Source organism: Balaenoptera borealis (genome assembly GCF_965194805.1).
Source record: "Balaenoptera borealis genome assembly, chromosome: 1".
Classification (NCBI taxonomy): Eukaryota; Metazoa; Chordata; class Mammalia; order Artiodactyla; family Balaenopteridae; genus Balaenoptera; species Balaenoptera borealis.
Window position 1 is genome coordinate 79,781,814 of NC_138860.1, and position 17,349 is coordinate 79,799,162.

Consider the following 17,349-nt stretch of genomic DNA (forward strand, 5'->3'; position numbering starts at 1 on the left):
CTCTAATGATTAGTGATGCTGAGCATTCTTTCATGTGTTTGTTGGCTATCTGTATATCTTCTTTGAAGAAATGTCTATTTAGGTCTTCTATCCATTTTTGGATTGGGTTTTTTGTTTTTTTTGATATTGAGCCTCATGCAGCTCAATATTAAAAAAAAAAAAAAAAAAAACCCAGTCAAAAAATGGGCAGAAGACCTAAATAGACATTCCTCCAAAGAAGACACACAGTTGGCCAAGAAGCACATGAAAATCTGCTTAACATCACTAATTATTAGAGAAATGCAAATCAAAACTACAATGAGGTATCATCTCACACCAGTTAGAATGGGCATCATCAGAAAATCTACAAAGAACAAATGCTGGAGAGGGTGTGGAGAAAAGGGAACCCTCTTGCACTGTTGGTGGGAATGTAAATTGATACAGCCACTATGGAGAACAGTATGGAGGTTCCTTAAAAAACTAAAAATAGAACTACCATACAACCCAGCAATCCCACTACTGGGCATGTACCCAGAGAAAATCATAATTCAAAAAGACACATGCGCCACAATGTTCATTGCAGCACTATTTACAATAGCCAGGTCATGGAAGCAACCTAAATGCCCTATGACAGACGAATGGATAAAGTAGTTGTGGTACATATATACAATGGAATATTACTCAGCCATAAAAAAGAATGAAATTGGGTCCTTTGTAGAGACGTGGATGGACATAGAGACTATCATACAGAGTGAAGTAAGTCAGAAAGAGAAGAACAAATACCATATATTAATGCATATATGTGGAAGCTAGAAAAATGGTACAGATGAACCGGTTTGCAGGGCAGAAAGTGAGACACAGATGTAGAGAACAAACATATGGGCACCAAGGGGGGAAAGTGGTGGGGGATGGTGGTGGTGGGATGAATTGGGAGATTGGGATTGACATGTGTACACTAATATGTATAAAATGGATAACTAATAAGAACCTGCTGTATAAAAAAATTAAATTAAATTTAAGAAAAACAACAACAACACAAAAACAACCTTAGGGAAAAGGCATTGTTTGGGAGCCTCAGAAATTTGTATTGTTGAGGGCTTCCTAATTCTCTGTACTTAGTGTCTGTCCCTTGTCCAGAGTCCCTGCCTTCTTCCAAATTACTGGTTCCCAAAATCACTCAATCTCTTCATTATTCCACCAGGTATAATATTCATTAACATCAGTAGAATTTATTTAAATGTGAGACTGTTGCTAGACTGGAGAAGGAAGTAGGAGGTACACCAAATTAATAACGTCATCCAGATCAACTTTTTTCCAGGTAAATTAATATCATGAAGTGAAAAGGCAGTGTAACTCTTTACAACTGGTCTTTGCTCGTTGGACTCCTCTGATCTTTAGGCTTCTTTCTCCAGTTTAGCTACTTTGAAATTTTTCATTTATAAATCCCTACACTTTCCCCCATGTGATCTCATCCTTTTTTAACTTTCAACTTCTTTTTTGCCTTTACTTATATCACTTACTTACTTTATAAAGATTTTTATTATTATAAAATTAATAGAATTTATTAACTATATTTTATGGTCTTGTCATTGAACTAGGGTCTAGGGATATGCAAATATGAATAAAACCTAATCTCCACTCTAAGGGAATTTGTACACTAATGGATAAGATACCGAAAGTGTTCAGAATGAGCTCCCCAAAATGTGCCACATTTGCACGTTGATTATTTTAACTTTTTTTTTTTTTTAATTAATTAATTTATTTATTTAGGCTGTGTTGGGTCTTCGTTTCTGTGCGAGGGCTTTCTCTAGTTGCGGCAAGCAGGGGCCACTCTTAATCGCGGTGCGCGGGCCTCTCACTATCGCGGCCTCTCTTGTTGCGGAGCACAGGCTCCAGACGCGCAGGCTCAGTAGTTGTGGCTCACGGGCCTAGTTGCTCCGCGGCATGTGGGATCTTCCCAGACCAGGGCTCGAACCCGTGTCCCCTGCATTGGCAGGCAGATTCTCAACTACTGCGCCACCAGGGAAGCCCCAGTTGATTATTTTGAGGTAAAGGCAATTGAGATCCTGCAATCTCAAGATAAACTTCTGCCCCTCCCTTAACTACCTAGAAGGATTTAAATTGGGGGTCTTTCCCAGAATGAGAATTATTACCAGAGAAAAATTTTATCTGAGTAAGCCAGTTGCATGGTGGAGCAAACTAATTACCCAATATTTGATTTCCCTCTTATTGTCCATGTGAATTATCCTCTTGTACTTGGAAGCCACTAAGCCATTCCTTAGCTCAGGATGGCATATATACCTCATTTTACCTTTCTGTTTTTGAACTTCTTATGTATGTGGTGTTTCTGTATGTATGAAATTAAATTCGATTTTCTCCTGTTTAAAAAAAAAAAAGGAATGTATTGAGGACTCTCGTTTTTACCATCTTCATTCACCCTGCTCCAACTCCATTCCACCTCTTATAGGGAACTGGATTAATTTGCTTTTGCTTTATCTTCCCAGCGCCTCCAGGAGCCCATACAAATGAATGTGTTTATAGTCCTCCTTTCTTAGACAAAAGGCGGTATGTTCATTGTTCTAGCCCTTGCTTTTTTCACTTAACAATATATCCAGGAGATATTCCCCATAGCTCTACACATGGCTTGTTTTTTTACTTTAACAGCTTCATAGTATTTCATTATATGGATGTAACATGATTTATTTAACAAAGCCCCTAAAGAGGGACCCTTGGGTCGTTTCCAATGCCTGTTCTCTTGAGAAGAGAGCCTTGAAAACCTTAACCAATTAAGGTTTCCTAATACCTGAGAGATGTAAGGGCCTGGAGGGAAGGCAGGAGGGTAGGCAGAAAGGATCCACAGGTAGCAGGAAATGTGGTCTCTGGCCTTGGGGATGTTTCGAACTAGTGGGGGAGCTGTAGCCATTCTTCTCTGTGGAGTCTTCTTCATGAAAAAGACCCTACAGAAGCTCACACTGGATGCATTTCTTTGATACTTTGCTGATTCAAGATCTCTTAGATTAGTGATGTCCCTGAGAAAGGGGCTAAGATTAGAAGTAAACCTTATAGGTCAAATTGATTTTTCCTCTCTGTATTAGTTATCTATTGCTGTGTAACCAAATACCATAAATTTAGCAGTTTTAAACAACACACATTTATTTGTTCACAGTTCTGTAGGTCAGAAGTCTGGGCAGAAAGAAAGGCATGAAGCTGGAATAGGGTAATGGGGTGGGGGGTGGAATTACTAGCCCAGTGGGTCTAAAGCCCAGGATACAGGGAGAGCATCCTGGAAGTCTGTAGAGCTGTGGTATGGAGACTGTGAAGGGGTTCTCTGCTCTGTTCCTTGTAGTTGTGGGACTGAGGCCCTCATCTCCTAGAAGCCAACCCTCTCTATAGGTGCTCACACTATGAATGTTTGCTTTTTTAAGGCCAGCAGAAGACTGTTTCTGTTGCTTTGAGTCTCTTCCTTCAGTGAGGGCCCAGCTCCTCTATTAAGGGTTTTCATCTGATTAAGCAGGCTCACTCAGGATAATCTCCCTTTTAATTAACTCAAAATCAACTGACTGGAGACCTTAATTACATCTGCAAAATCCCTGCACCAAGTTTGTGCCTGACCTGCCCTCATCACTGCCAAATAGACTCCTACCTGGTACGAGCCAAGTTTCTTCTCCAGGCACCCTTCCGGCACACAGGGCAGGCGCCCAGGTCCCATCTCTTCCCTCCTTGGAATAAATGTCTCAGAATACCATCACCTTGTCAGACCTACATTTTTTGGTTGTGTTGGGTCTTCGTTGCTGTGCAAGGGCTTTCTCTAGTTGCAGTGAGCGGGGTCTACTCTTCGTTGCGGTGCACGTGCTTCTCACTGCGGTGGCTTCTCTTCTTGCGGCGCGCTCGGGCTCTAGGGCATGCAGGCTTAAGTAGTTGTGGCTCACGGGCTCTAGAGCACAGTCTCAGTAGTTGTGGCACAGGGGCTTAGTTGCTCCGCGGCATGTGGGATCTTCCCGGACCAGGGATCAAACCCGTGTCCCCTGCATTGGCAGGCGGATTCTTAACCACTGTGCCACCAAGGAAGTCCCCAGACACATACTATACTATTTCCTATGGGGTCAGGTCCAGCATTACAGCCTCCGTGACCAGCACTACTGAGCCTCCCAGTCCTATTTCCTAGTCATCCCTTCCAGCAGAGGCTCTGGACTCACTTGCCTGCTTATTACTCTTCCACCCCACCACCATCAACTTATTCCAGCTTCCATGCCTTCATTTGTCCTGACTACACTGCCTGGAATGCCTTTTTCATTTCTCTCCACTGATTCTGCTCTCTTCCATTGTTTATATTTTCATTTAGCAATTATTTTTTGAGAGACCTCTGGGTGTTCTGGGGATGCAGAGGTGCAAGGCACTTTCCAGGTCCTCAAGATCTTTGCAGACTGGAGGAACAGATGAGCAAGCAATAACAAAACACTGTGTTAAGTGCTGAGCTAGAGGTAGACGTTGGCAAAGGGCACAGTGGGATAACAGAGGGGAGTACAAAACCCAATGTGGGGGTCAGGGAAGGCTTCCTGGAGGAGGTGGTTCTTGAGCCATGTCTTGAAGATTGACTAGATGTGAGATGGGTGAATAGAGGAGTTGGGTGGGCTTTATCTGGAGAGAAGAGCATGTTCAGACCTAGGTCTATGAGCAAGAGGAATCTTGAGACAGGCAGAATGCAAGGTGTGAGGACGGCCTTGGCAGGAGCTGAGATTGGAGAAGATTTCCCAGCACCACAGAAGTCATTAGAGGTGTTTGGATTTTATCTTGAAGGCAAAGGGGAGTTTAAAGGCTAGAATCAGGGGACTGATCTGTGTTGTAGTAAGGATATTAAACAGCAGACTTGTGGCTAGAGAGCCCACTGGCTGCAGTGGGCAGAGGTCAGGCTGTAGATAGGAATGGTTAGGATGAGATGGCAACAGCCCAGGCTCCAAGTTCTACCTCCCCCAGGAAGCCTTCCTGGGGAACTCACACTGGCCTCTCCCTTCCCAGAATAATGATTGTGTCTAGTAGCAGCAGCAGTTGTACTAGAAGCAATAGCAATTTAAATAACGACAAGCTCATTCTTATAAATGATAGCCCTGTGAAGTAGGCAGGAGAGTTATTAGTATTTCTATTTTACAGATGAGGAAAACAAGGAAACTTACCCATAGCATAGAAGCAGCAGTGATGGGCCATGAACCCAGATTATCAGAATCCCAATGACATGTTATTGCCACTATAGCAAACTGCCTCTTGGCTTGCTTTGCATTTAAAGCCTTTTCTTAGTATTCAGTCTGTTTAATAAATATATACATTATGTCTGCTGACTTGTACACAGTGCCTGGCTCAGTGGCTGCCCTCAATCAAATATGAGTTAATGAAGAATATGGTGGTTCTTGAGGGATCCTATGATGTAGTTTCTCCAATTCTAATGAATGAAATGATGGCACATTCATTCTGTCTTCATACCCTCTCCCAGCACCTAGTTCAGTGCAGGGTGAAAAACAGACATTAGTAAATTTGTGTGGAATTTAAATGGCTGATGAGGAACATCAACCATTTAAAAGAGAAGTCAGGACTGTATGTAGCAATTCTAGAAGGGAAGAGGGGTTGGGACCCAGGCTGGGCCTATGGGGATTGGCTAGTGGGACAGAGAGCCACCCACCAAAGTTCCCCCAGCCTGAGCAGCCTTGGCAGCCAAGTTGAGTCTAAGTAGCACTTTTCTGTTAAGTGCTCTGTGAGGAGGTGCATTGTGTCTCTATTTAAAATTAATTTTTCAGAATTGGAAGCTCTCTTCTGAAAGGCAGTGCTCCCTGGGTAGCTTCTGGCAGGATTGGAAAGCCATAACTTTGTAGAGAAACACAATAAACCAGAAATTTCCTCCCAGGTGAGCAAGAAGCTGCCTCTTTCCTTTGGAAGAGAGCATTTTCCAGAACTTTACTCGTCAAGTAGCTAGTTTGCAAGTCATTGCTTCTATTTGTAAGTGAACTACATTCCAGTCGACTGTCTGTTCTCCTCTCTGATAGATGGAATAGAGGCATAGGCAATCCACACAAATAGGAGAACAAAAAAGTCATTTCTCTTTGGCTTGGGGCTATGTTTCTGTATTTACATGTGAATGGAGTGACATCTGATGCTTTGAAAATGTGCAGTGCTTGCTGCCAATGGAGGAACACCACTGTCACTGTATAGTGGATTTTGGAGGACTTGTTCAGGTCCTCAAATGCTTGTCTAGATGCTGGGGTTACAAAGGTTCATTCATTCATTCATCCAATATTTATTGAGTGCCTACTATGTGCTAAGTATTGCACTAGGCATTGGAGAAACAGCAGAAATTAAAGCAAACCAACCAACCAAATAAAAACTTCTGCCTTTATGGAGGGGAAATAGACAATATTATAAATAAGTTTATAATTATAGACTTATAATTATAAGTTTATAAGTTTATGTAATATAAGACAATACTATAAATAAGATAGATAGATAATTAGATATAACTAAGGAGATAAATAAAGCAAAAAGAGGGAATAGAAAATGTTAGGAGAGGGTTGCCAGGGAAAGGTTCATCGAAAAGGTGACATATAATGAAGAACTGTAGGAGGTGAGGGAGTTAGACACGCAGAAATCTGGGGAGAGAATTCCAGAGAGGGCACAGCAAATGCAAAGGCCATAAGGTGGGAGCACATCTAATGTGTCTGAGAAACAGCAAAGAGAGGAGAGTGTAACTTGAGCACAGAGGGTGAGGAGAACAATAAAGGGACAGAAAGGGAGAGGTCAGAAAGGCCTTAGAGATCATTGCAAAGACTCTGACTTCTAATATTGGTATGATGTGCTGTGCTGCCAGTGGAAGGTTTAGAGCAGAGGAATGATAATGATACAGCCTGACATGTTTTCACAGGAACGTTTTGGCGGCCACGGGAAACAGGCAGAAGCAGACAGGCTGGGTTGGGGGTGAGGGGGTGGGGAGAAGTGGCTCAACATCACATAAGAGTGACTTGGACCAGGGTGAGAGCTGCGAGAGGGGTGAGAAGGGGATGGAGTCTGGTTTTGCTTTGAAGGTGGAATGGATGTGATTCATTGACAGATTAGATGTGAGGTGTGAGAGAAACGGCAGAGTCAGGAATGATTCTCAGGATCTGAGCGGCTGCAAGGAGGAGCCACGGTCATTTCCTGAGACAGGGAAGAACGCAGAAGGTGTAGGTCTTGGTGGGAGAGGGTGGAGGGCACAAGGAAAGATCAGGAGCTTGGTGTTAAATATGCTAAGTTTGAGGTGTGCATCAGACACCCAAGTGGAGCTAGCCAGTGAATAGTTAGGTAATGGAATCTAGAATTCAGAAGAGAATATTCTGAGCAGGAAGTATAAATTTGGGAGTTGTTAGCATATAGATGGTATTTAAAGCCACGAGACAGGATGAGATCACCTAAGATGTGAGTGTAGATAAGAAAAGAGAAGAGATCCAAGGATAGAACTTGGGGACACTCCAATGTTTAGAGGTCAGGGAGATGAGAGGGAACCAGCAAAGGAGACTTGGAAGGAAAGTGAAGAGAAACACAAGGAAGTGTGTGTGTGGTGTCCTGGAAGCAAGGGAAGAGGGAATTTCTAGCAGGAATGAGTGGTCAGCTGTGTCAAAGGCTGCTGGTAGGTCAAGATAACAATGAAAATAAGGAAGTCCTGGGTGACCTTGACATAAACCTTCTTGGTGGAATGATGAGGGCTGAGGCCTGGCTGAAGTGGGTTCCAGAAAGAATGTGAGGAGAGATGTTAGAAACAGTGAGTACAGACAACTGTTTGAGAAGTTATGTTGTAAAGAGAAGTGAAAATACGGTGGTATCTGGAGGGGGGAGTAGGGTCGAGCTTTTTCCTTCAGTTTGAAGAAATAAAGGTGAATATGGTAGAGTCTGTCCTCAAGTTCCTTTCATTCTAAAAGGAGAGACACATCGGCAGAAGTCATCACATAGAGATACTCACCTGGTTCCAAAGCAATACACTCTAGAAAAATCTAAAAACTCTAACCTAATTTAGGGGAGAAAAGATACTTTGAAAAGAAGTCCTACACCAGGACTTAAAAGATAAGTGATATTTATCCAGGGGAAGAAAGAAGGAAATGATATTTTAGATAAAAGGAAGAATGTAAGTCAAATCATGGAAGCCTGAAGCAGCTTGTTGGGTGTGGGGATCACAAAGAGGTCAGCATTTCTGTTCTAGAAGTCGACTGCATGGGTGTGACTCCCAGACTCTGCAAGATATGTGACCTTGGGCAAATTATTAACCCACTCCGTGAATCTGTTTCCTTACCCATAAAGTGGGGATACAGTAGTATCTGCCTCGTAGGGTTGTCATGAGGATGAAATAAACAATACATGTGAAATGCTTATAACAGTGTCTGGTGCATAGTAGATGCTCCATAAATACTAGCTCTTCCAATTACTGGGTGCAGACAATGATACAGGGATTGATAGGCTGTAAGATTGAAGACATCGCTAGCCATAGCAACTCCCATAGAGGGATTTGTATGTCATACTAAGGGTTTTGACTTCATTTGGGGGATGGGAGCCGTTGAAGGGTTTTAGGCTGAGGAACAACACAATCTGATGAGTGTTTTAAGAGGTTCACTGTGGCCGCCTACGGAGGATGGTTGTAAGGGGAATCGCAAAATCCTGGAGGCAGGATTCCAAAGACCTGATTGTGTGTCCTGGCTCATCACACTCATCAATGTGTGAGCCAGTTCTTTCCTTGAGCCTCGTTTTGTTGGGAAGCAGGGTTTACAAAACGCAAGCAAAGGACTGCTGTGAGGAGTAAATTAAATCATAGAATGAAAGTGTCTAACCCAGTTCATGAAACGTAGTAGATATACAACAAATATTTGTTTTTTTAATCAATTAATTAACTAATTAATTTTTGGTTGCGTTGGGTCTTTGCTGCTGCGCGTGGGCTTCTCCCTAGTTGCGGCGAGCGGAGGCTACTCTTCGTTGCGGTGCACGGGCTTCTCATTGTGGAGGCTTCTCTTGTTGTGGAGCACGGGCTCTAGGTGCGCAGGCTTCAGTAGTTGTGGTGTGCGGGCTCAGTAGTTGTGGCTCGCGGGCTCTAGAGCACAGGCTCAGTAGTTGTGGTGCCTGGGTTTAGTTGCTCCGCGGCATGTGGGATCTTCCCGGACTAGGGCTCGAACCTGTGTCCCCTGCATTGGCAGGCGGATTCTTAACCACTGTGCCACCAGGGAAGTCCTAAATATTTGTTTTGATTTTATTATGAGAAGCATTACATGTGAGGAGCAAAAATTTGTCAGTTTCCGCATCTTTTTTGGCCGCACCACGCAGCATGTGGGATCTTAATTCCCTGACCAGGGATCGAACCCTTGTCCCCTCCATTGGAAGCGCGGAGTCTTATCTTAACCACCGGACTGCCAGAGAAGTCCCAGTTTCCCCATCTTTATGCCCCATCCCACCAGGCCCAGATCTCCCTGGCTTCTGGAAACGAGAGGGGGCCCCCGACCTACGCAGCATCATTCTCGCTCTCTCCTGTCCTGCTTTTCTCACCTCTGTAGCTGTCTGGTTCCCTCCGCTCAGTGGTCAGACCCTGATAGTCCTAATGTGCCTGCCTTCTCCAAGGCCAGGACCATGTCCACAGGGCTGGAAAGTGAGCAAGGAAAGCTTCTGAGGTCACAGCCTTTCCTTTACCAGCTGCTTGTTATCAGAGGGCTCTTGTTCTTCCACTGACCCTTGACACCTGTAACACCTTTTGCTTTAAATCATTTCCCAACCCCCACGTGTCATTCTCCCCAGTAGCCGGCACATGTCCAGGAGGCCCAGACAGCACCGTAGAGATGTCTGAGGCCCCACCTCTCCCAGCACAGCACCTCGCTCAGGGTAGGGACTTGGTGTGGAATGAACTGAATAAAGAGTTGACTGATATTCCAGCAGCACCGATAGCCTGCCAGGCTGTGAGTAAGTGTGAATTGGTTGGATTATGAAAGATGGGAAATCACATCTTCAGTTTTAGAGTGGAAATAAAACCTCGCGGCTGCCCCAGGCTTACTTAGAGTGGGCAGGGCTATGACCTGTGGGCCCAGAATGGTACGTTTGATAAGCTAAACAACAGGCAGCTCATTAAGCCTTGTGGTCCCCATGAAAGCTGAAGAAGGCACGGAGCCTTGATGGTCAATGACAGTTCAGGACCCTCCTCCCAGCAGTGGGTTTGGGTCTCTACCAGTCAGCTTGAAATACTCAGAGCTAAACAAGCTGATTTACAAGATCTTTTTCTCCTGTTCCGTGGCACACGTTTTAGGCTGCCGTGAGAGCCACGGGAACAGATGTCTCTCTGGCCTCTGGGAAGGCAGAGGAAGCCCATGCCACATCTAATGTTCCTCCTCTTCTTCCCAGGCCACTGGGAACTTAGGCCTGAGTCATGCAGGACCAGTGCAGGGAGGTGGGCCAGCGAGCGGCAAGGCTTGAGGGTGATGACAGTTGGAAGGGAGAATCAAAGGCCTGGGAATGGAAGGGGAATTCAAGAGATCATCTGGCCCAGCTCTCAGGGTCTTTAGATGATATTGTTGCTCTGGATTTGCAGTGAAGTAGGTACCTGAGGCCTGGCGTACGAGGCAAATGCTTAGCGTGTGTGCAAAGAGGGTGGAAGATGGTGGCTCAGCTGCTCAGGCCTGCTGCCCTGCCATCACTGCCATCTGCTTCTGATTGAAGATGGTGTTGGTGGTGATGGAGAGCAGATGCTGGGAGGATGGTTCCCCCAAGAATAAGTTCACCAGTGAAAGTCAGTGTGCATATATGTGTTTGTGCATGTGTGTTTGTGGGTGTGACCCATTCACTCTTCAATATTCAGCTTCTGCTAGGATACTACTACTACTACTACTACTACTACTACTGATAATGGGAACTGTAATAACAATAGCCAACCAAGCTACTGAGCACTTACCACGTGCCAGGCACAGTGCTAAGTGTATAACATGGGTGATCTCACTTAATGCTCTAAAAAATAGTACTTATTGGGCTTCCCTGGTGGCACAGTGGTTGAGAGTCTGCCTGCCAATGCAGGGGACACGGGTTCGAGCCCTGGTCTGGGAAGATCCCACATACCGCGGAGCAACTAAGCCCGTGAGCCACAACTACTGAGCCTGCGCGTCTGGAGCCTGTGCTCCGCAACAAGAGAGGCCGCGACAGTGAGAGGCCCGCGCACCGCGATGAAGAGTGGCCCCCGCTCACCACAACTGGAGAAAGCCCTCGCACAGAAACGAAGACCCAACACAGCCAAAAATAAATAATAAATAAAAATTAAAAACAAAACAAAACAAAAAAAATCCCCAAAAACTGTTTGACCCATGATCATCTTCATCTCAGTTAATGGCAATCTATAAAAAAAAAAAAAAAAAAAAATAGTACTTATTATTATTACCCCTATTTCACAGCTGAAGAAATGAAAAGATAGAGAAGTTCAGGAACTTGCTGACAGCTGTATAGCTAATACATTCATAGAGTCGGAATTTGCACTTGGGGTAAGCCTTAGGGCTGTTCACAAATATTTCTCCCTCTCAATCTGTCTCTGTCCCTGTCCCTGTCTCTTTCTCTCTCTCTTTCTCCAGGTTGTCTCCATTGAACTGGAGCCCAACTATATGACTTCTCTGGCCAGTGAAATGGGAGTAGAAGTGACCCTTCTGGACAGCAGCTCTAGGATCTGGGGTGTGCTTTGCCACATTCTCTTTTTCCTCGGCTACAACGACTGGCAGTGTCCCAGGTGGTGCGGTACCATCAGCCTGGGTCCTGGCGGGAGGATGGTGACGGGGTGGAGTAGAGCCCTCAGCTGAGCTGCAGTAAGTCTTTGTGGTTATACGACATTGAGGTTGTAGGGCTGTTTGTTATCACAGCGACACAGTGCAGACCATCTCGATTGAGTTGGAACCAGACCTCTCTAGACAGTGAACACTCTTAAATCCCGCACGCAGATGTCTTCCCCGATTTCTCCAGCTGAGTTAGCTATTTCCCCAATGGGCTCGAGTAGCACTCTAGCATGGCTTTGATCACATTGTATGTCCATTCTTGTCTCCATCATTAGACTGAACTTGCAGGGCACACTTCTGTGTTTTTGTTCACTGGCACCGAGCCTGGAACACGGGAGGTGTTAAAAGCATGCTCACTGGGTAAATGTCTGTAGGAAAAGAACCCTGGGCACTGCAGTTACCCTGCACGATGAACCTCCAGGTGGCCAAGAAGGCCAGTCTACCTCTGACCCCACATTCTTGTGAGGTGACACAGGAAGATGTCCTCATCCCTGGGGACTCTGCCAGGTGGCCTGACACCTGGGAATCTACCCAGCTGGCTAGCAGAATTTGTCCCGTCTTGTCCAGACTGCAGCGGTAAATCAGCAGGTGTGAGGAATTTACCCCAGAGAGTGATCCAGCAATGGCACGAATGAGTAATTTACAAAGCCCATTAAGGCAGCACAGAATTACTTATTTATGAGAACTTTTTGACAGATCTGTGGCTTAATCATTTATCCCTCCGAACATTTAACCAGGGTCACTAGTAAATAATTCACTTATACACACTCTGGAGTGGTTTATGGTACTGTGACTTATGATCTCACACAAGTACACAGCCAGGGGAACTGGAATGGGAAGGCCAGGGAAGGGAAGGGGAGCTGAGGGTCCACCCCCCAGATCTATACTGGGCCTTCTGGATCCAGAGGGAAGGCGTGCAGGCCCCAACAATTTGCTCTAAGTCAAATTGATGTTACGGGGAGAAGGATGTGAGTCCCTAGTCTAATCTTTGGGGAGACAGTGAAGGGAGAAAATAAATGTGTAGAGACTGGTCTAAAAATGTTAGGTCTTACCTCTAGGTGGAGGCGAGAGAAACCCCAGCTTCAGGAGCTCTCCAGGGCCTCATGTGGAAATCTAAATGCCCACCTGACATTCAAGACCCTCCAAGAACTGTCCCCAGTTTGTTCCCAGTCTTATCGTTCCTCCTCTTCTTATCCCTGCACTAGCCATTGGAGTCCCCAAACAAGGTGTGTCTTGTCCTTTCTCTATGCATTTGCTTGCAGCATCACTCCTGCTTGCATTGCCCTTCTATTCTCTTGTCTAACTGCTACCTTTTTGTTCAGTTTTCAGCTCAAAGCCACCTCCTGCATGAAGTCTTCCCAGGCTACCTGAACTAGGCTTACTGCCTCCATGAAGTTCTTGAAAACCTACAAAGTGCCAGGCATACATTAAATACATTACACATGCCATTGATTGGCTTGTCTCCCCGGCTATACTAGGTGTCTCCTTAAACTAGGTGACTCAGCATTAGCTGAACATGACCCCTGCTCTAGCTAGCCCAGAGCCTGCCCCCCAGGGAGTTAAAAAATGTAGGCTGTTGTTGATGATGATAATAAAAACAATTGTGATGTTGACTTCCTCAGCCTCCCACCTCTGCTTCCCTTCTCTCTCTCATATCTTCCCCAGTCCCCAAAGACAGTGGAAGCACATGGCCAGTCTTTAAGGTTCTTTGAGTTTCTAACTGGCACCATAAGTGGAGAGAGGAACCCTTGTTGGGATGGAGAGGTGTGCTTGGGTGGAGTCACTGGAAAGGAAGCAAGTGGACGGAGACCCAAGCGCAAGTGTCATGCTCTACACTTTTATCAAAGATCCTTTCCAAGCCACACCTATCCCACCCATAACCTTCCAGCAAGACCCTACAGATTCCAAATGTGTTTCCCAGTGTCCTGACCTTGAGGGGGGTTTAGCTGTTTCCCGAGGTTGAGGCCACTTGAATGAGGTCTCTTCCCTTTGTATCAATACCATCTTGCCTGGATAGACAACAAAGACTTCAGCAAGACAGTTTTCCCTATTTATAGATCTCCAGTGGGAAGAGAAAGGAGATAATTTGCCCTCTCCCACCTTCTGACTAATGCCTCTTGCCCACCAGCAAGTCCTTTCTGAAGTCTAGTCCTAGGCAGTCAAGAAGAAAGTGTAGGATATTAAACATCTCATCTTTCAGGGAGGGAAAGCCTGGACCTGCCTGAGATGAGGTAGGAGAAAAGAAAGGACACCATCCTTCTCCTTCCTTCCTTAGGGAATTTTAAACAGGTCTCTAGTCACTGCCTAGAGTGGACAGAATCATACGGTTTGTTATCTATTTTGATGGATTCCCATAACATCCATGTCAAATAGGTATTCTTGTTAGCTTCTGTTACGGACCGAACTGTGTTCTCCCCAGATCTGTATGTTGGAACCCTAACTGCCCAACGTGACTGTATTTGGAGATAGGGCCTATAAGGAGGTAAGTAAGGTTAAATGAGTTCGTAAGGATGAGGTCCTAATCTGATAAGACTGGTGTCCTTGTAAGTGCAAGAGACATGAGAGAGATTTTCCTCTTTTTCTCCAGCGAGTCCCCCCACACCCCATCCCAGAGGACACGTGAGGACAAAGCAAAAAACCAGGAAAAGAGGTCTCATCAGAAACTAACTCTGAGGGCACCTCAGTCTTGGATTTCCAGACTTCGGGACAGTGAGAGAATAAATGTCTGCTGTTTCAGCCACCCAGTTTGTGGTATATGGTTATGGCTGTCTGAGTGGATTATGACAGCTTCCTTTTACAGGTTGAGAGAAGTGAAATGGCTTGCCTAAAGTCACCCAAAGGGTCGATGACAGAGTGAGGTCTTGAAATTAGGACTGGGTCCCATTGGATGTACCAGATCCTGCTGACTCCATCCTGCGAGTGAAACTCCGGAGCTGAGACTCAGCATCTAGCAGTCTCCCTACTGACCCTCCTGCTGTGGGTTCTGGTCACAGCTTCTGCCTCTTCTCTCTGCTCCCTACTCCAAACCCATCCCACACTTCCTGTTGTTCCTGCCGTCTTCTTGTTTGGGACACTTTGGTGTCCCTTTAGCAGGGTCACATCAGATTCTGTGGTGCAGTGCTGCCATCTGCTGGCCGGAGCCACCAGCCAATCCAGCTGCCAGGGCAGTAGTTTTTCTGTTCATTTTTCTTGTGGCAAGAACATTTAACATGAGGTCTACCGTCTTTAAAAAATTTCAAGTGCGCAATACAGTGTTGTTAGCTGTAGGTACTATGTTGTACAGCAGAGCTCTAGAACTTATCTCGTGTAACTGACACTTTCTTTACCACTCTCTGTTTCTCTTACCCCAAGATCCCACCCACCTCTCCCTCTTAATTCCAATCCCTCTAATCTTCTCCTGCAGGCAGGTAACTAACATGATAGGTCCCTGTTCAAAAAAGAGAAAAAGAAAAGAAGGCAGACACAGAAAACCGTCCTCTTGGGTCTGAGTGGAAAACTGACTGCAAAAGGGAAAGCGCAGTTAATTCCCAAGGGTGAGGTCCCCACACTGTCAAGCAAGCCCCTCCAAGTCCAGGCCAAGGAGCTGGCGGAGGCCCGAGGCTGTGGCTGTGGCGCCCCTTGACAGGAGCACTGAAGGCCTCCCTGTGTGTCCTGAGGAGGTAAAGGGGGCAGGTGCTTCTGGAAAGGCTGTAGGAAGAGGCTATCAGGAATCCAACACCACCCCTTTCTTCCAGGAAAGGAGCTGTGTCTTGTTGGCTGGTTTCTCTTCGGCACCTTTCCATAGTGATCTGTATGGTGAGTAATCCCATACTCATTTAACAGATGAGGAAACTGAGGCTCAGAGAGTTTATAACCCAGAGATTAGTGCAGATGAATGATATCAAACTGTATATCATAGTGTGAGTGTTGGGCCTGGGTTGTAGTTCAGGGTATCTGAAAGCTCTGACCCCTCCGTCCATGCATGTGAAATGTTGACATCCGTGCTTACAGGGATCCCACGGTCTCTGCTCCACAAAAACCCTAGCCTGAGCATCTCTCTGTGAGGTCACCCAGCATCTATACGGATAAGAGGGGCATGCTACAGCTGGTTGCTTCTCTCCTGTGTCCCCGAGGCTCAAGAGGGGCAAGTGTGAGCCTGGAGAAGAGTGCAGAGAGGAGGAATGGCCAGGGAGAGCCACAAAAGAGAGGGGAGGGAGGCAGGAGGGGGCACAGAAGGAAAACAACACTGAGGCAAGATAGAAAGATCAGTGGACTTTTGAGTCTGCAGTTACCAAGCTGGGTCTTCAGGGAAATGTTTTCATCTATGAAGTGGAGATAATACAATTGTACCTATTTCACAGTACTATTCTGAAAGTTAAGTGAAATAACAGGGTGAAAACCAGTAGCCCCTGTGTTCAACTCATAGTCAGCCCCCAGTAAGTGTTTGTCGAATGTGAAACCATGAAGAGTAGAGGACTGATTCAGTGCCGCTTATGTCCTGTGACTATTAACTTACATTAATATTGAGCCACTCATTCACCAAAAGCACAACATCTGATGACTAGAGGCTTTGCGCCTGCCCCAGCCCATTCCAGGAGCCAGGAGGCGGTCTTGCTCCCTCCAACTTTGCTCTAGTGATCTCTGAAGATGCAGGCTTTGCCTCATTCCCCTAAATTCATCAGCATTCACAGAAGCTATGTCTTATACACTAGACTGAAGCAGGTCCTAATCAGGACCCCCAGGGAATCACATGCTTTCCACTGGGAGGAGGTGATTTTGGTCATTTTGATTCTTGGGAAGGACAGCACATCTCTGTGGATTTGCAACATGACTGAAGAGCTCTCAGTGTAGTCAGGAATCTGGATTATGGTCCAGGCTTGGCCACGTCCTGGGTTATCCTGGACATACCTCTTTCTTCCTTGGGGCTTAGTATTTTCTTCTATGAACTGAGAGGGTATGTCTACTAGGATGATCAGCCATTCTTGTTTATCTGACATCGAAGGAGTTCCAGGGTGCGGAATTTTCAGTGCCCAAACCAGGAAAGTCCTGGGCAAACCAGGGCAAGTTGGTCACCCTATCTCTAAGCCCCATCTTCTCTAATATTCATGTTTCAATTGCTGGTTTACTTGATTTTACCTGTTGGAGATGCTTTTGTTCATGATAAATAGAATACTCAGCTCACACTGGCTTTTGATATGAGAGCATTTATGGTTTACAAACAAGCGTTCTGGGCATAGGCAGTCTCTGTGCTGATGTGTCCCCTCAGTAGTATCATTGAGGACCTAGGCACCGTCTTTAGCATCTTGGCTTTTCATTCTCATGACTGTCACCCTGAGGTCACAGGATAGCTACTGCAACTCTAGGTATCACACAGCTACTCAAGGCAGGAAGGAGGAAAGCCAGTGGAACCAACTGCTCCTGTCACTTTTATGAGGAAGCAAAAGATTTTCTGGAAAACTCCTAGTGGATGTCTCCTTAGATTTCACCTGCCACCTCTAGCTGTAGGAGAAGCTTTCTAACCTCCATAAGTGGGAGGCAGAAAGGAAGGAGCCACAGAGTATGCCGCCCTGATGAACATACGCTCCCCAGTGTTGCTTTTCTG

At 45.7% G+C, this 17,349-nt stretch overlaps 2 long non-coding RNA genes across 3 annotated transcripts; one reads left to right on the top strand and one right to left on the bottom strand.

The window, feature by feature from the left end:
• Positions 1 to 2,277: 2,277 nt before the first annotated feature.
• LOC309606371 lies at positions 2,278 to 16,933 on the top strand. Of its 2 annotated transcripts, none has more exons than XR_014231782.1 (3): positions 2,278 to 7,756; positions 11,574 to 12,994; positions 13,091 to 16,933. It is a non-coding gene; the product is annotated as an uncharacterized lncRNA (long non-coding RNA). The 2 variants fall into 2 exon arrangements; XR_014231783.1 differs by having other exon boundaries at positions 11,574 to 11,801; positions 12,827 to 16,933.
• LOC309606375 lies at positions 9,278 to 11,580 on the bottom strand. Its single transcript, XR_014231784.1, has 2 exons — positions 11,387 to 11,580; positions 9,278 to 10,989 (listed from the first exon to the last, which is right to left on the bottom strand). It is a non-coding gene; the product is annotated as an uncharacterized lncRNA (long non-coding RNA).
• Positions 16,934 to 17,349: the final 416 nt, after the last annotated feature.